General features: G+C 48.8%; 1 protein-coding gene across 2 annotated transcripts in view; it reads right to left on the bottom strand.

Annotated features, from left to right (window-relative positions):
* The window catches only part of PRDM11 (PR/SET domain 11), an 82,622-nt gene extending 75,107 nt beyond the window's left edge, over positions 1 to 7,515 (bottom strand). The window contains exon 1 of one of the 2 annotated variants that reach the window (XM_060018762.1): positions 7,295 to 7,515. The gene's annotated coding sequence lies outside the window, so the exon portion shown is untranslated. The remainder of the gene's footprint in view (positions 1 to 7,294) is intronic. The other variant, XM_060018763.1, reaches the window with a different exon arrangement.
* Positions 7,516 to 19,793: the final 12,278 nt, after the last annotated feature.

Raw genomic sequence — 19,793 nt, 5'->3', positions numbered from 1 at the left:
TCCTGGGTGGGGAGGTCCCTGGGTGGGGAGAGGGTCCTGGGTGGGGAGAGGGTCCTGGGTGGGGAGAGGGTCCTGGGTGGGGAGGTCCCTGGGTGGGGAGAGGGTTCTGGGTGGGGAGAGGGTCCTGGGTGGGGAGAGGTCCCTGGGTGGGGAGAGGGTCCTGGGTGGGGAGAGGGTCCTGAAGCCGGCTGTGTAAACCAAGAGCTTATAAATCAAATCCTGGTTTGAAAGCACCCAGGGGCCCTGCTGGGAATTGTTACGTAACACAAGGAGGCAACCCCTAAAGCCTGCTTTGTCGACGTGGGCTTCTCCAGGTGATTGGAAAGCTTAGATTATGACTGTGGGATCTGAAGCTAGTCACGTATCCTCTCTGAACCCAAGTTTCCTCAACCAGACATGGATGTAGAAGAGACCTCACGGGGCCAACGTCAAGTGCCCTGACGCTCAATACGTGTTCCTCTTAACACGTGGTCCTGAAAACAGGGAGGAAAAAGTTTTCTTCCACAGAAGGTAATGCAGGGCTGACATTACCGTCTCCACGTACAGAAAGGGAGACTGAGGCCCAAGCACGGTTGGCCTTGAACACAAGCCTGTGGGGGTGGGTAAGTGTCTGAAGGTGCGTTCCAGTCACCTTCAAGTAGAGACCCCCCATGACTCATCCACTCTCTCACATTCAGGCACTGCTGTCCCCAGAAAGGGGCACAAGGTTATTTCCGTGCCCTAGGGCATGCCTCCCCTGTGGTCATGACCTCACACACGAGGAGGTGGCCCCAGAGCCGTCCCCACGCCACACTGGTGCTCGGGTGCTGCTTCCTCAGGAGGCTCTGCGAGGCCAGCACCATTATCACTCCTGCTGTGCAGACGCGGAGACAGGCAACCCCCAGACAGGCAGCCTCTTACCCACATCTCCCAGCTGCCAGGCGCAGGGGCAGGAATGAACCTGAGGCCACACCCGCCTCAAGGGCAGAGCGCTGTCCCCGCCCACACGCTCCCTCTCAGTGGCCCCCACCTAGAGGCCAGCCCAAGGCACTTTGCTGCGTCTTCTCTGGGGGTGCCATGGCTACTCAGAAATGAAGCCAGACGCACTCTAGGAAGCCTGCAGCCCCCAGAACTGTGCCCCAAACCATCTGCACTGAGCCTCAGTGTGGAGGACCAAGTCCTCACCTCTTTCCTCCACCTTCGCTTTTGGAATGGCCATCACCAAGCCCATGCTCATCCTCTCCTACCTTGACTACTGTAACAGCCTCCTAATCGGCCTCCCTGCCTCCAGCCTCACACCCAAACTGCTGCTGCTGCTGATTTCTGGGACCTAAACCTGCTCTCCGTGTCAGCTTTCTCGTCATAAAACCCTCTGCGGTTCCCAGAGGCCCCACAGACAGAGTGAAAACGCCTCAGCATAGCAGTCATAACCTTTCACAGTCTGGCTGGGATAGAGCATCGGGGTTAGGTGGGAGGGCTCAGGAGCCAGAAGACCTGGGCAAGTTACTCCACCTCTCTGAGCTTTGGTTTCCCAAAGGGAAATAATAGTGTCAGTAGAATGGGGAAATAATAGTACCAATATCAGGGTACTGCTGGGAAGATGAAATAGAAAATGTGTTCTGAAGCACTTTGCACATAGTAAGTGCTTAATTCATTCATTCATTCCACAAATGTGAGGCCTTACTATGTGCTCTGCACTGTTCACGCAGCACTGAACAAAGCTGACAAAACTCCCCGCTCTCCGGGAACTCACAGCATAATTAAAGGAGGCAGCCAAAGACGACATATTGATAAATAAGTAAAACACAGGGCATGTTACATGTGCTATGCACTAAGGAGAAGAAAAAGCAGGCAAGCAGAGGAGGATAAGGGGGCAGGGGTTGCCATTTTAAATAAGAAAGTGCCCACAAGAAGGCGACATTTGAGCAAATCCTGATGGAGAGGAGGGAGCCTGCCATGGAGATAATGGGTAAGAGTGTTCTAGCAGCAGGAACAACCACTGCAAAGGTCCTGAGGCAGGATCAGGACTGGTGTGTTAGTCATATTACTATTATCATCACTGTTATTCTCTTTCTAGCCTCATCTCCCTCCACCTCCTCCCTTACCCACACTCTCCAGCCAAATGAACCACCCAAGCCTCTCCAAGCCATTCCGTGTGCTCATGCCTTTGTACAAACTTCGTCCCACGCTGGAACGCCTCTCCCCTTTCTTTCCAACTCCTACTCATCCTTCAAAACCCAGCTAAAAGGCCTCCTCCTCAGGGATGCTTTCCTTGACTTAGAGTCGATGGCTGTCTCCCTTGCATCCTTCTGCTATAAACTGTGACTGCCTGGTTAACTGCCCACCTCCTCCCACTGGTCTGTGAGTTCTGGAGGGGCAAGGACTGGGTTCCACACTGTACCCCTAAGCCCAGCACAGTGCCTCGCTGTGTGCACTGACCACCTGATGAATGAAGGAAGAATTGAAGGATGCCCCAGGCCTTCCCTCTTAAAGAGCCTTAGCCCCAGCGACACCGCCACGCGTGTGACTGCCCCTGTGAACACTGGCCTTTCCAACGCAGATACAAATCTGCAATAGGAAACAGGCTTTTTAAAAATAACAGCACATTTTTCTTTTTTCTTCATTGTTTTTTTTTTCTTTCTGCACGGCTTATTTTTCCGGCGCAGCCCCGGGGCCAGCTGCAGGGAAGTCCCTCCCAGGCCCCACTCTAAGAACATGGAGCTCTGGGGCCTCTAAGGACTCCTGGGCCAGAACAGGGGTGGAAAGGCACCAGATGCCCTGGCACCGACCACCAGGCACCTCTGAGCCAGGAACCCCTTTTCCCAAACCTCAATGTTAGGTGGATGTTACCTCCTGGAAACTTTATAATGCCATGTGACATTTCCAAAGGGGCTTCTCCTTGGTGGGTCTGGGGTTCCCTGCCCTCACTCCAAGAGGGCATCCCGAGGGAGATGGCATCGGACTGCCAGCGTTCCAATCCTGGCCACACTGCTGTGTAACCATGGCTCCCTTCCATCACCTCTTGGGGCCTCAGTTTCCCCATCTGTGAAATGGAAATAATAATACCTACCTTGTTTTCTGTGTAGGGTATGTGACATGCTTAGGACCACACCTGGCACACAAGAAGCCCTCAGTAGGGCTTCCCTGGTGGCGCAGTGGTTGGGGGTCCGCCTGCCGATGCGGGGGGCGCGGGTTCGTGCCCCGGTCTGGGGGGATCCCGTATGCCGCGGGGCGGCTGGGCCCGTGGGCCGTGGCCGCCGGGCTTGCGCGTCTGGAGCCTGTGCTCCGCCCGTGGCAGTGAGAGGCCCGCGTACCGCGAAAAAAAAAAAAAAAAAGAAGCCCTCAGTAAATATTAGCCGCCTTCATCATCATTCTCTTCATCTTCATCAGCCCTGGATCTCCTACTGTGTGGTCCCTTCACTGAATCATATACTCCACAGATCAGAGACCTCAAGGATCTGTTAAATCTCACCCTCTTGGCCTTTCTGGAATTTTCCCTCGTACACTCTAGAAACATGGTCCTTCTAGGGCATGGACACCTGTAAGTATGGGGAGCTTAGGATCTGAACTCTACGGGCCAGTTTTCCTCCCACGCCTCCGTGCAGCTGGACCCACCTGCCCATACTCCAAGGAAGCAGCGTTTATTAATCCTGTCCTTAGCCCCCAGCACATTGTGAGCCCCCAGCCAATGCTCGGGGATTTATCAGAAGGCATTCCGTGAGCAGCTCTCACGCACAGACACTGGAGGTGCAGCGACACACACACACCAACCCAGGCCCTGCCCTCGCAGAGCTTACGGTCTGATGAAAGAGTGAGACTGCAAGCAATCATTACAACAATAAATGTAAAACTGCTACTAAGACGAGTGCTACAAATACGAGGTACATGGGGCCATGAAAGGCCGTAATAGGGAGTTCAACCTAATCTGGGAGGGCTTCCCTGAAGAGGTGATGCTAAAGCTAAAAGATGAGGAGGAGGCCTACGAGAGGAGTGGAACGCATGGTCAGGGCACAGGGGCAACATGAGGATAGCACCATGTTAGGCTAAACATGGTAAATAGGGGGAGGCAAGATGGTGTCCCCATAGCATCTAGAGGGCAACTTAAGGATTTCTGTGTTTCTCCTAAATACAGTGGGAGTCCCTGAAGGTTTTTCAGGCAGAGGTTGATAGACTCAGATTTATTTGTCAGAAAAGCTCACCCTGGCTGCTGAGGATGAGCTTTTCCTGCGTGTGTATACTTGTCTCTGCCTGGAATGCTCCCCTACTCTCTGTATCAGTCAGGACAGGCTAGGTTATGCTGCAGTAACAAACAACCCCCAAATCTAAGTGGTTTGAAACAACAAAGGCTTAATTATCACTCATGCTGCATGTCCATCATGGGGTACTAAGGGACTCCACTCAGGGAGCAACACGGGGACCCAGGCTAGCAGAAGCAGCCACCACCCCACCTTCTGCCAGTTTCCACACCACAGGAAAAGAGCACTCATGAGGGTCTCACACCAGCAACTAGATGCTTTGGCCCAGAAGTGGCATGTGTCACCATAGTTCACAACTCACTGGCCAGTCACACAGCCCCACCCAACACAAGGGGACCTAGATCCAATCCTACATGTGCTTGGATGAACTGGAAATATTTAGGGGGTAGCATTAAGGACCACCAGACACTCTCCCACTCCATCTTGCCCTTCCCCAGCCTTAACTCATTCATTAGATCACAAGTGTTTCAGTATTCCAGAAGGAGGGACCAGCATGTGCAGGCGAGAATACGGAGTACAGAGAGATCTAGAGTAGGTGGGAGATGAGGCCAAGGAAAGGGTAGGGGCCAGATTACTCAGAGGCTTCTAGGTTATGGTAACAATTTGGTTCTTTATCCCAAAAGCACTGGGAAGACTTCTCAGTGCTTTACACAAAAATGGGGAGCTTGCTGTGATCTTCTTTGGAACAGATCACCCTTACTGCCATCCAAAGACTGGCGTGGAGGGGAGGTCACAGGTGGACAGTTGGGAGGCTAGTGCTGTTGTCCTGGGGATAGACAGTGGTGGCTTGACCAAGACACTGGGGAAGAGAAGACGGAGAGGAGTGTACGGATTCAATTTATAGGTTAAAGTTACCTAGATCTGGAGACATAGTGGATTGCGGTGAGGGAACGGAGACACAAAGGTTTCTGCCTTAAGGACTAGCAGAATGGTGGTAGCCGTGGCCAAGACGAGAGCCCTGTAGGAGGTTTAGGGAGGAAGATGATGGGACAGCCTTGGAATCCGTGTGTTGGTCATAACTGTGAGATGGTCAAGAGAACAGACCGAGGAGGCAGCTGAATAAACAGGAATGACTCCTGACTCCTCATTCAGTGGTCTCTACTTCCTTCATACTTGCCAATAACTTAGAACCAGGGAAACCTCCCCTCCCCTCCCCCACCCAATTTAAGTCCAGGTGAGGAAAGATTCAGATGATTGTAGTCTTAACTTGACACCAAGGAGAACAAATTTATGAAACACATCAATCCAAAGGGTCTGGAGGACAGAACTGTAACTCAGGTCAGAGTAGTATATAAGTGATGGTTGTGATGGCTGATCAGGGCTCCTGGGACCAGTGAGGGGAGCCCCTCCTCTTTGAATATGTCACTAGGGAAGGGAGAGTAGACCCTGCCCCAGCTGCTCCTTGGAGGCCCCGTCAGTTTGGGACTGAATGGACCGAGGTGGGGCTTGTTGGGCAATCCTGATATTCCCAAGAGAGTGCTCTGCAATAATCCCAGGCAGAGAGAACAACACTTCTTACATCATGTGTGGCCCCCGGGCTAGGCATTTTCTCTGTGCTATCTCATATAATCTCACAGCTGACTGGCCAGGCAGGCTATGTTAGCCCCACTTTAGGGATGGAGAAGCAAGGCCCAGAGAGGTCAAAAGTAACCGTGCCAAGTCCAAAGTCGCATATTAGTATGAAGGGGAGGAAGGACTCCAATGGAGAAGCCCCTTTTCATTAAACTAAAGCAACAGCCCTGGGCTCTATTCCCAGACACATGCCCACACAGAAATCTGCTTGCCCACCTCTCGGAGCGTTGGTGGGTGAAAATCATGCCCCGCTCCCCCTGGAAGGAAACACAGCCTGTTACTTTTGCCCCATGGACCTCACAACCCTAACCCCTTCCTTCCTCTCAAGGGGAAATGTGGGCAAAGCCAGCTTGGGTGCCAGAGGCATCATGCTCCATGGAAAATTCTTTTGCTCCAGCACAGATAAAACCCCCATTTTATAGGGTTTCCAGGCATGGAGAGCAATCTCTCATTATTGCCTCCTGTCCCCACGGACAAAGAACTGGGTGTGTTTCCTTCAACCACTCTAAATTATATACCACAGCCTTTCTCCACATGAAGCAAACGTCTAAGAAGAGAGGTTTAACATTCTTCTCCCCGAAGTCCCAGCCCACCCCTGGGATCTTAAGCCCCTATCGCCCAACCCCATACAAGACACAAGCAACTTTTCCGCCAGCACTGCTCAGCGCTCGAGACATTTGTGTTCTCCTTGCAGTCACTTGCCTAGGGCGTGCTGGCCTTGACCGGAGAAAGGTCATCGGCCGCTAAGTGCCTGCAGAGCAGAGCACCTTGGGGATTGCGAGTGGGGGATGGAGGCTACACTCCGGACATTTCCCTAAGAGTCTACACCGCAACTAAGATGGAAAATGTATTAAAGAAACAGCCCCCGGCGCGGCCACGTTTAGCGGGAAATCGTGCGGCGCGTGGGAAGAGGCCCCACTGCACCCCGGCAGGACCCGTGCCCCCCAAATCGGCCCCCGGGCGCCGAGCCCAAAGTGCCCCCGAGAACTAGGCCAGCAGCGGCGGCGAGCCCTCCAGCCTTCGCCGCCCCGCCCCGCCCGTGTCACCGCGTTCTCATTCCGAAAGCTCGGCCCGGGAGGCCGCTCCCATTGGTCGGCGGCCACGTCCGTCAGCGGGCGGCACGTCGGCGCAGAGAAAAGGCTACATTGTAACAAGGCGAGCGAGCTAGGAGCTAGCGGGGCGGAAGGAGGCGGAGGGGCGGCCCCCGAATCCCACGGCGGCGGCGGTGGCGGCGGCGGCAGCGGCGGCGGCGGCAGCACCTACCTGCCGAGGGTTAACCCACCTCGGGGCCGGGGCGAGGCGCCCCCCCGGTCCGCGCCCGCGCCGCCCGGGCCCCCCGCACTGCTCGCGATGACTCCCCCGGCCGCCCGCCACCCCCGAGGCCGCTCGCAGCCCCTGCACCGGCGGCCCCCGCGCGCGTTGGCAAACTGCCGAGCGCTTTCCGAAGCCATTTTCAATGGCCACATTGGCTACCGGGGCTGACTCACCTTCCCGGGAATGCTGCGGCAGCCGCGGGGCCCGGGCGGCGCGGGCGGCCCGGCGGGCGGCTCGGCGGAGGCGGCGCGGCCCGGGCTGGCGGCCCCCGCGGCGGGAGCGGCCGCGCTGCGGGCGCGCTGGTCCCCGACGAGGCAAAGTTTCAGCGCCAGCCTCGGCGCGGCGGCGGCGGCGGCGACTCGCTGCTGCTCTCCTCCCCTGCTTTGACCACCATCTTATTAGTACAGGAAATGACATGGAAAACGGAAGAAAGCGGCGTTTGGGGCAGACGCGGACCCCCCAATTCAGGGGCCGGAGCCGGGACTCACCAGCCGCGTCCCAACCCGGCCCCGGAGAAAACTCCCGGGGGCCCCTCGGCCCCCGCCCCGCGCCCTGCCCGGAGGGGGGAACCTGGCTTCTCGAACCCAAAAGGAGAGGGCGACTTTTATAAACCAGCCCGCGGAGAAATCTAGAAAAAAAAATAATAAATGAAAAATGAAAAGGTTAAAAGAACTTTCGAGCTGGGACACTTTTTTTTTTTTGGTCGGAATTAAAAGTTCTAGAATTTTAAAAAGTCATTCCTTGGGGGGTGCTCCCTGGCTCCCCGATCCTATTGCTGCCCCTTTTGAACCAGTCTGGGGAATAAATGCGTTGATATTTTTAACCCTTTCTTGGCTTCGCCGCCCGCAGCTGGCCCCCTGCTGATCCAGTTTAACCCTTTGAATGCCCAGCTGTTTGGAGATTCAAACTAAAGTTGTAAAACAGGGGCATCCCGCTGAAAGCTGAGGGAAAGGGTCTTTGTGTGTGTGGGGGGGGGGGGGGAGTTCGTTTAAAATGTTATTTACGTGGGGCTGCGGATTTAAAGTCGCGAACCGAGCGTGTTCTTCAAATCGAAATTTATCACCGGGATTGAGATTCTGAGAACCCGACGGGCTGGTCCCCGGCTGCCTTGGAAAAGATGTTTAAACTGCGCTCGCCTGCTCGGTTCCTCAGTTTCTCCATCTGTGAAATGGGATTTAACATCACAGAGTAACAAGGTAGCAAGGAAAAGATGGGGCAGAATTTTCATAAAGACAAAGTGTTCAAAGGCTTGAAAGTCTTTCTCCTGCGCTTAGAAAACCGACGGGTTAGGATGGAGCAGAGGACACCGCGGGATGGCGTAACCGAGACAACCATTCCCCAAATAACCGTTTTATTCTGGTGGCGGTGTCTGCGAGTGGCCGAAGTGCGAGATGTCTCCTGTCAGGGGAGGCTGCGCTGCTCTGGCTCTAAAACCGGGGCGTAACCTCCAGTAGAAATTATCCCCAGGACCGCGGTGGGGCGCCCCCCAGACATCCGTGGAAGCCCTGAAAGGCCTGGCACAGGAGGCCTCCGGTGGGGACCTCCCTGTGATGACCTCCTCTCGGGGATGGAGTTCCCTGTCAATTTCTTGGCCGGCAGGGAGCCTCGACCCCAGATGGCGTCCATGGTCAGACCCCAGGACGTGCTCCCGTAGTTTGGATGTTGGGGCTTGTGGGGGGAAGCACTTCATGCACCACTTCGTTTGTTTCCCTTGACTTTGGCATCACAAACACAGCTTCTTGGAATCCCCCATCTCTTACTTGCTGTGTGATCCTGAGTAAGTAACTGAGTCTCAGTTTCCTTATCTGCAAAGTGGGGCACACCAGTAACCCACGCTGCTGGCTCTGCGTGAGGAGCCGTGAGAGTACTTCAGGAGCGTAGCACCAGATTGCTCACAGTAGATGCTCAAGTAATGGTAATTAACACCATAATTATATGACTCAATATAACTATCAAAGTTTCCTAGTGTCTGTCTGTTCCATGCCAGGCAGAGTATTGGGTACTGGGGAGTACCAAGATTAGTTAGATCTGGTCCTTCCAGGAGGTCTTGTTCTGGCCAGGAGATGAAGGAACTCATGGCTAACTCAAATTGATTCAATAATTAATGCACACCCGACTGTGCTAAGCTTTATACTGGAGGCCAGGTGCTTGGGCAGGGAGGGGAAAGGACACTGAGGAGGGAGCCATTTGTTCCTTTTGAGGAGTAGGATTCACCAAGGAAATGATGTCAGAGGTGGGCCCTAAGAGGGGGTTTGCAATTTCCACCAGTGCTAGGATGGCATTCCAGGAAGGCAAACAGCACTGGCAAAGACATGGAGGTCTCAAAGTGGCCAGGGTGTGTGACATGTGGCCAGGTGTGAATGGAATAGAGAGTGGGTGGGGCAGAGGAACCAGAGGTGAGGCCAGAAAGCCAAGTGGATAAAGAGAGAACATGGTCACAGCCTCCAAAATGCAAAAAGATCTTTAAGAGTAGGAGGTGGTGAGTGAGGCAAAGAGGGAATTTTTCCATGTGGTGCTGGTTTTCTATTTAAATCTCCCCATCCATTTGGCCTGGTCTAGCTTCTCTTTGCCAGGGACAATCGGCCTTCAGGCAGCAACTCTGGAGTGGGGCTGGTCCTCAGGCATTGCAGGCCGGGAATCTTCTGGCGTCACACTTGGGGAGCACAGAGACACTGCATGGTTCAGAGACCCAGGTCTGAGTTCCAGCCTGCCACTCCATGCCGTGAAACCTGGGGCACGTGACTCTGCCTGTCTGGGCTCCAGCTTCTTCCTGTGTGACACAAAGAGTTTGGACCAGGGGTCCTACATTCTGCCCTCAAGAAGCTGCCCTGTAACCACATAATCAAGACCAGAGCTCAGGAAGGAATCTGGAACAAGGCTGGGAGGGTTGCTGGGAGCCCAAGGCAGCCAAGGGCTGGCACAGGTGCTCTGGGTCAGTGGGCAGCAACTGGCCCCAGGGCCTGAAGGTAATCACCATAGACAAGTGGTCTGGACAAGGCAGGTCTTGTGAGGCTGTGCCTCAGCTGCCCTCTGTGGGCTGAGTTGGGCCTGAAACACAGAAGTAGGGATGGGAGTGGGAGCTCCACACAGATTCTCTGAGAGCAAGTTGGTTGCGGGGAGGGGTGGTACAAAGGGGATTGAAGTGAATAGAGCACATGACACACACTTTCAGGGACCTTACCATTTGACTCTCTCAGTAATCCAAGGCAGACCTCATCATCATTATTTTTACAGACAGGGAAACCATGCTCAGAGAGATTAAGAAACTTGCCCGAGGCCACACAGCTAGTTAGAGGTAGGATAAGGTTCAAATCTACATCTGCCTGACTCCATCGTTCAATGCCTTCCACTCTTGGTGGTTTCTGGTTTATCGTCCTTCTCCATAATGCAACTTTTCAGCCTAAAGGTTTGTAAAATATATCTCCCTGGTTTCTCCCTTGGGCATATCACACAATAGAAGCTGACCAGAACTTTGTGATGTGAGGTCAGGTACTTCATGACCTGCCCTACACAACATGTGTCAACAATCCCAGTCACTTGCAGGTCCCTGGGAGGATATTTAGATGCTCTAGGTGAATGAAGGTCAGCTCTTTGGAAGGAAAAGTCAACCTGAGGCCTTTCTCACCTACTAATAATAATGACACCCAGGTAAAACATACATACAACGAGCTGCAAGTTAAATGCCCCCCAGATCACTTCCACATTTGCTGTAAAACAAGGACAAGTGTTTATTGCATCAATTAATGACCCTTCCAAAGGCCTTGAGGGAGAAATTTCATTCAGGATTTAGTGCCTGGAAAAAACAAACTAAAAACCAACTGCATTTCCCCCAAGGAACTGGCAAGCATCTCCCTTGCTAATAAGAAGAGCTCCGTAACTGATCAGGTTTCCCTTTTTACACAGGCTGCCAGGAAGCTCAGAGCCAAATTCTACCCCCATTCCCAACAACTTTGGCAGTTGCTTCCTCCTCATTCCTCCTTTCCCACTTCTAATCCTACTGACTCAGCTTTGTTTTCTCTGCCATTTATTAAAGATGCCCCCCCTTTTTAATGGCAAGAAATAAATATTTAAAATAAATCCACATTTGGAAGAGTTGCTGAAGGGAGCTGGATTCCATGGGCCTTGTGTTAAGCCAGGCACCGTTCTGTTCTGGTCTTGTCCACTCGCCCAACAGCTGAGGGATTCCTCTCTTGGAAGGAAGGAGGGACTGGCTTAAGACCAAGGGATTCCTCACTCAGCTGCTGACGACGGCTAAGATCAAATGCCCTGCATCAGATCATCATGGCTATTTTTTGGTTCTACTGACAAATAGCGTGCCTCTCTCCTGGCAACTCCCCAGGAAGCATAGACCACTATCCCCTACCCATCCCCCCCCAAGATATCCCCCATTTGTCCCTCCTGTTGAGGTTTGGCAGGGAACAGCCTCCTCTTTTCTAAAGAAGCCACTGCCACTTATGGGCTGCTTACCACGTGCCCAGCAAGGTGAGGTGATTAGGATGGAGGTTGGGAGTAAAGGAGCAACTTCAGAACCTAGGACAGGGAAGGCCTCTCTGAGGAGATGGCATTTCATGGGAGTCTTGATCAATGGAAAGGAGTCACCCTCTCCTACAGTGGAGTAGTCGAGTCCCCTCAGCAGGGGACACAGCCCATGCAAAGGCCCTGAAGCAGGAGCTAGCCAGGCTTGTTGTATGGGGTGGCCCATGGCCAGTGTGCAGAGTATAGTATGGAAGGGAGACAGGGAAGGAGACGAGAAGGAGAAGGAGAAGGGGTTGAATCTTGGCCATGTTTTTCCTTGGTTTGGTTTTATTTGAACATCAGTGGAAGCCACTGATGATTTATAGCTGGGGAGACTCAGGGCCTGACTTATGTTTCAACACAATCACCTTGGCTGCCATGTGGCTACTAACATTGACCTAGTGGCAGGTAAGTGGGTAGGTATGTTCACAAACCATCTTATTTAACTATCACACCCCCCACCCCCCACCCCATTATGAGGTTGATGTGGACTTGTCTTTTTTCTGGCTGCCCAGCAACTGACTTCCCTTCCAGTGACTGGAGAAATTCCCACCTTCCAAGCCTTGGGGAGAAGCAGGGTGTGCCCTCCCCCATCCCCACTAGAGAATCTGAAAACCTCATAAATTCCCTTTCCCAGTGCTATAGACTGAATGTTTGTGTCCGCCCCTGCACCGCCCCCCCCCAAATTCATGTGTTGAAACCTAATCCCCAGCATGATAATATTTGGATGAGGACTTAGGGAGGTGTAATGGTCATGAAAGTGGGGCCCTCATGAATGAGATTAGTGCCCTTACCAAAGAGACTCCAGAGAGCTCACTCAACCTTCCCACCATAGAAGGACACAGAGAGAAGACAGCTGTCCATGAACCAGAGAATTGGTTACCTCCAGACACAATCTGCTGGCATCTTGATCTTGGACTTCCAGCCTCCAGAACCATGAGAAATAATTTTCTGTTTTTTATAAGCTGCCAGTCGGTGGTACTCTGTTATATAGTAGCTCAAAGGTAAGGCACAGATACATGATGGAGACTCAGCCCATTGGATGAGTTCCCCCACCTTTGAGTTGGAAGCTAGTGACACGTAGAGGCATGAACCATGGACAGTCCTTTCTGGTGAGAGTAGGGGTGCAGTACAGTCAGTTCTCAGGGGCAGGAGTGCCTGTAGCTGCGTCCAGCAGAGCTGCAGGGCTTGTGGTGCAAGCTATAGTACCTGCTGGGCAGTATCGGGCAGTGTCCTCACTGCACTGGTTCTGTGGTGTGGTCTTGGCCATGGCTCTGCTCCTGCGCACCCCACACTTGCTTCTCCAACCTTCCAGAGGGTCATGAGCTACCTGAACTCCTTTCACTATGTTCCTCTTCTGCTTAAATCAATGTACGAGTTATCAATTGCTATATAACAAATGACCCCAAAACTTAGCAGCTAAAGACAATAAACATCTATTCTCTCCCAGTTTCTGAGAATCAAGAATCCTGGGAGCAGCTTACCTGGGTGGTTCTGGATCAGAATCTCTCATGAGGTTACAGTCAAGCTGTCAGCTGGGGCTACAGTCATCTGAAGGCTTGCCAGGGGCTGGTGAATCCACTTCCAAACTCCCTCACATGTCGGACAACCAATGATCCATTTGCCTGGGACTGAGGGGGGATTCCCAGGATATGGGAATTTCAGCTTTGAAGCCAGGTTGGCTCCAGGCAAACCAGGGTGGGTTGGTCACCCTATTCCTGTGGTTGTTGGAAAGAGGGCTTAGACCTTGAAGTGGGCACGTCAGCAGGACTGTTCGTGATATGGCAGCTGGTCTCCCGTGGAGTGAATGATCAGAGAGAGAGACAGAGAGAGACAGAGAGAGGAGAAGAAAACCATAGTCTTTTATAACCTAATCTCAGAGTGGCATACTATCCCTTCTGCCACATTCTATTGGCTACACAGACCAACCCTGGTACAGTGTTGGGGGGACTACACAAGGGTGTGAATACCAGGAGGAAGGCTTGTTGGGGGTCACCTTGGAGGCTAATGACCAGAATCATCAGAGCAATTTCTATTGCTTTGCAACATTTACGACCTAAGAAATGATGTAACTTGTAGACAATCACAAAGCTATTCTCCACAATTCTTAACCACATATATAGCCAGGACAGTAGATCAAAGACACCCCCAGCTCTCAGGTGAGTGCCAACTGTAGAGCTTGCCTTGCAAACTTCTCTGCATCCTAGACAGGGCCTTCCTTGGTAGACTGGTAAAATCAAAGTTGGAAACATTGGTCTGAGTGCTAGTTGTTGGAGCTCTGCTTCCAAACATGAGAGTCTGGGCAACTCCCTCCATTTCAGGGGACCTCAGTTAGCCCCAGATCTCTGCTCTACGTCTCATTCTCGTTATCTGTAAATTGGGTTGGGAATGTTGGATTCATTCAATCAGCATTCAACGCGTTGTTCTTTTCTTCTTGTGCGTTAGTGATTGGAAAGGAGGGAGGGATGAAGATTGAGGCGTTACAGAGGGTGTTTTCAACTTCCAGGAAACTCTAGGATAAGACCCCTGAATGCCACACATTCCTAAACCTGCAGGACCTCATGCAGATAGGGGAGCAGGTTCAGGGATGTGGGGTGGAACCGCATTAAAACACATTTCAGCTCCAGGGAAAAAGAGAACTGCCTAAGAAATGGAGCCCTCCCCCGCCAGCCGACAACAAAAGGGGCTGTAGCTGCAAATGGTGAGCTTGCTTTAGTGGAGGTCTGTAAGCCAGGGGGGTGGGGCGGAGGGGGGTTTTCGAGATAATTTATGCCCAGATCAGATGTTAGCTTTGGTGAGCTCCGAAGTCCCTACCACAGGGGAGTATTCTTGATTCTAGGAAGGGTGTGGCCATGTTGTTAGGTGGTGGGCACTGTCTTGAAGATGGAGCTCTGGGCCAGGAATCAAGAGATGTGGGTTCTGGTGCTCCCCCTACTATTTGGTCTCTGGGGGACTCCAGTCAGGTCCTACCTCGGCTCAGAGCCTCAGTCTCGCAACCTGTAAAATGAGGGACCAATTTCCACATGCTGGTTCATGGAACCACCTCTGTCAGAGAACTTTTCCCTGGTCCTCGAGAAGATGAAAACCATAAAGTAATAGAGATTGTTTTTATAAAGCTAAATCCATTCAACGTGAAGGATTATCTTTTAGTCAGAGTGTTGATGTGGTCTCTCTTATTTTGGTGTTTAAATGTTCTTCTATGAATGGATGTTAATAGCATATATGAAAGTTGGAGGTAACTTTTTTTTTTTTTTTGCGGTACGCGGGCCTCTCACTGTTGTGGCCTCTCTCATTGCGGAGCACAGGCTCCGGATGCACAGGCTCAGCAGCCATGGCTCACGGGCCCAGCCACTCTGCGGCATATGGAATCTTCCCGGACCAGGCCACGCACCTGCATCCCCTGCATCGGCAGGCGGACTCTCAACCACTGCGCCACCAGGGAAGCCCAAGTTGGAGGTAATTTTGTGGGGGATTTTTCCCCAGTGACCTTACTGGGCAAAATAAAGAGTTGACAAACGTATAATAGTTCCCTCAATTATTTTGGAATGGATATTAGTGCATGAAATTAAGAAATATGGGAATCAATAGACTAGATGATTCCAAACAACCTCCAACATTGTTTCCCCCTCTTTCCCTCCCTTCTTTCATCAACTCACCCATCTGTCCACCCAATCCTAAAACATTTATTGAAGGCCTCTCACATACCAGAAAGAGCCACTGCCCACATGGAGCTAAGAGGGTCCCTGGGGAGACCAACATAAAGACATGTAAACAAATGGACATCTGTAGTTCATATTTTTCTATCATAAAAATACTGAAGTAGACACCCTTAGATGTATATTTTGTGTGCTTCTCTCATTATTCCTTTGGAATAAGTTCCAGAAGTTTCAGGGTCAAAATGTATGCCCAGCTTCACATCCTGAAATGTTTTGCCAAATCGCCCTCCAGAAAGGTTGTACCAATATCAGTTCTCATTGGCTTTGTGTGAGCCTGTTTGTTTCTCTAAACCCTTACGCTGAACATCATCCATCTGCTCGATCTTCCGTAATTTGATGTGCAAGTGAGCTATCTCATTGCTGTTTCAGATCAATATTTAAACTGATATTGTTAGCAACATCAGCATAGTTTCATGTGTTTATTAATCTTTGTGCTTCTTTTGTGAATTGCTTATCACATCCTTTGTCCACTTTAAATTTGGGATCTTGTATCTTTTTATTGACTCATAAATGTAGTTTACATATGAAGGTTAACAAGTCTTTGAAATCTATAACACAATTTATTTTCTCAATTCATAAATTTTTCATAAATCTATTTATGATTTTTTTTGCTATATGGAAATTTAAATATTTTGTTTTTCCTTTATGGTTTTGTGGGCAGAGTTAGAAAGACCCTCTCCTTCAGATAATTATAAAAACATGCTCTTAGATTCTTTTTTTGTTTAATATTTTGAAAAAAATATTTGATCCACCTGGAATTTATTTTGGTGCAGAGTGTAACATAGGGATCTAACTTTATTTTTTTCCTTAGTGAATAGCTAGTTGTCCTAACACCAATTATTGTATAATTCACCCATTTCTCATTGTTTTGCAGTGCTATCTGTATCCCGTGTTAAATTTCCATATCATACACATGCCTACTTCTTGTCTCTCTATTATGTATCATTGATCATTTGTCTATTTGCACAGTACCAAACTGTTCAGGTTACTATAGCTTTACAGTATATTTTAAAGTTAGACAGGGCACAGCCCCCACTTTGCCTTATCTTTTTAATTTAATTAACTTGTTCTAATTCCTAGAGGCAGAAATTTTAACTCTTAGATGGTATTTGCCTTCATATTCCAAATTGTATGTTTACATTGCTAGCTCCTGATTAATCAGTTTTAGACGTTATGCATTGATTTTTCTGACGTGGAAGATGAGCCTTCCATTCACTTACACTCCCTCTTCCCTGATGCCCCACGCACCACTACCACCTTGGGCTCAACCTGGTCACATCTCAGTGTTGGCGTGTGTCCCTACAGTGTGTTCATTGTAATGACCATGTGAATGTTGCGAATTGCTAAGCCAAAGACACACTGTAATTAAATTACCTTGATTACAGCTTTTTGGTTTTCCTAGGGTTCATAATAGACATCTTTTTTCATTTGCTAAGTTTTTTTTAACATCTAAGATTTTACTCCAACACTATAGAATGCCTTTCACTACAATTTTTGACATCCTCAGAACTTTCAAATGATCTATCAGAAATATTTTTTCCTTACAGACTTTTTTTCTTGTATAGTGGACGAGAAATCTTTCTGAAAAGAGTCAGATAGGCTATAGGCTTTGTAACTCCCTGGAGTCTCTGTCACATATTCTTGTTTTTTTTGTTTTGGTTTTTCTCCAACACTTTTTTCAGCATGTTTTGAGATTCATTCATGCTGTTGTTTAAACCAGCAGTTAGTCCATTTTTAGTATTGAGTAGCATTTCCTTTCATTGATATACCACAATTTTTTATTGTACTTTCTGGGAGATTTCCATGACCTTATCTTTCAATATTTAGACGTTTTTCTTAAAAAATTTCAGCTCTCAGGGCTTTGCTGGTGGCTCAGTGGTTGGGAATCTGCCTGCCAATTCAGGGGACATGGGTTTGAGCCCTGGTCTGGGAAGATCCCACATGCCGCGGGGCAACTGGGCCTGTGCGCCACAACTACTGAGCCTGCGCAATAGAGCCCTCAAGACACAACTACTGAGCCCATGTGCCACAACTACTGAAGCCTGAGTGCCTAGAGCCTGTGCTCCACAATGGGAGAGGCCACCGCAGTGAGAGGCCTGAGCACCACAGCGAGGAGTGGCCCCTGCTCACCACATCTGGAGAGAGCCCGCACGCAGTAACGAAGACCCAATGCAGTCAAAAATAAATTAATTAAAAAAAAATAATTTCAGCTCTCATAGTTTAAATTTCCATCAACAAACAAGATTTCTTGTTCTTTGTTTTTCTTATAGCTTCTTTTATTTTTAATGGATACAATGTTTTCACTTCTCTAGGAATATCTTCTTCCCCCTTATTCTGTGTATTATCTGCTTCCTTCAATTTCTGTGTCCCCTGCATCAGCAGGCGGACTCTCAACCACTGCGCCACCAGGGAAGCCTGATATCTACTCCTTTTGATCATCATATCTGAGATTCACCCATATTGTTAGAATACAGAAGTTTGCCACTTTCATTGCTGTGTAGTGTTCCCTTGTAGGAATATACCAGTGATCTATTTTACTGCTGATGGACATTTAACTTTTGTCCAATTCATGGCTATTTTGAGCAAAGTTGCTATAAACATTTTTGTACATTTTTTGATGGACATGTGTATATTAATATCTCTTGGGTAGTTACCTAGGATTCAAGTTGCTTGATGATGGGGTAGGTGTATGTTTAACTTTATACAAAATTTTCAAAGAGTTCTCCAAAGTAATCGTATCAATTTACTTTCCCCCAAACAATATACTGTATGAGAGAGTCCCAGCTGTTCCACATAACTGCCTACACTTACTATTGTCAAGCTTTATTTTTATTCATTTTAGAGGATGTATAGTAGTGTCTCATTGTGGTTTTAATTGGCTTTTTCCTGATGAATAATGATGTTGAGCACCTTTCATGTGTTTATTGGCCATTTGGATATTCTCGCTTGTGAAGTGCTTAAGTTTTGTGCCCAATGTTTAACTGGGGTTTTGGGCTTTGTTTTATTTATTTTTCAGATATATGTGTTGTGAATATCTTCTCCCAATACGTGGTAACTTGCTTTTTCACTCTCCTGATGTCTTTTTATGAACAGAAGTTCTTAATTTTAATGAAGTCTATTTTATGGTTCATGTTTTTTGAGTTCTGTTTAAGAATTTGTTTGCCTACCCCAAGGTCATAAAGATATTCCTCTATGTTTTCATCTAAGAGCCTTATTGTTCTGTCTTCCACATTTAGATCCATTATCCATTTCAAATTAATTTTGCATGGTATGAGGTACGGATCAAGCTTCATTTTTACCCATAGGGATAGCCAAATGATGTAAGAACATTACAACATTTATTTTAAAAGAATCCTTTACCCCCTGAAATGCAGTGACCCATTGTCAAATATCAACTGACCATATAAATGTTGGTCTATTGCTGACTCTATCCTACTTCCTTCTTCTATTTGTTTATTGTGTCAAACAAAACCATATAACCTTCTTAATCATTGTAGCTTTAAATTTTAAGCATTAATATCTAGTGGTGTGAATCCTCCAATTTTGTTCTTCTTCAAGACCATTTCGGCTATTCTAGTTTCTCTGCATTCCTATGTATATTTTAGAAGGAAATTTTCAATTTCCTTCTGGGATTTTTATTGAAATGGCACTGGATCTATAAATCAGGAGAGATATTGGTATTTGGAGAGAAACAGTATGAGTCTTCCAATCAATAAATATGGAATGTCAATTCATTTTTATGTCTTATTTAATTTCTCTCAACAGTGATTTCAGTGTAGATGTCTTGCAATTTTTCATTGTTTTTGTTCTTAAGCATATGATTTTCTAAAATAAATTTATTTACTTATTCATTTTTGGCTGCACTGGGTCTTCATTGTTGTGCACAGGCTTTCTCTAGTTGGAGTGAATGGGGGCCACTCTTCATTGCAGTGCATGGGCCTCTCATTGAGGTGGGCTTCCTTGTTGTGGGAGGCATGTGGGCTTCAGTAGTTGTGACACATGGGCTCCGCAGTTGTGGCTCATGGGCTCTAGAGCGCAGGCTCAGTAGCTGTGGTGCACGGGCCCAGCTGCTCCGTAGCATGTAGGATCCTCCTGGACCAGGGCTTGAACCTGTGTCCCCTGCACTGGCAGGCAGATTCTTAACCACTGTGCCAAGTCCCAAGCATTTGATTTTTAAAATCCACTTGTTAATGGTGGGTTTTGAAGTTCTATTTCCATTTTTTAAAATATTATGTAGAGATATAATTAATTTATGAAAAGTCACCTTGTTTAAACAACTTTTCCAAATTTGCTTATTAATTCTAATAGGTTGTTCATAGATCCTTTTGAATTTTTGACATACACCATCCTATGTCATATGTGAAAAATGGTAGTTTTACTTTTCCAATCTTATACCTTTTAATTCTTTTTCTTACCTTATTTCACTGGCTAGGATCTTCAG

The sequence above is a fragment of the Delphinus delphis genome, chromosome 8, assembly GCF_949987515.2.
Source record: "Delphinus delphis chromosome 8, mDelDel1.2, whole genome shotgun sequence".
Taxonomy (NCBI): Eukaryota; Metazoa; Chordata; class Mammalia; order Artiodactyla; family Delphinidae; genus Delphinus; species Delphinus delphis.
Note: the sequence above shows the minus strand (reverse complement) of the source record. Positions and strands in the feature narration are given on the sequence as shown.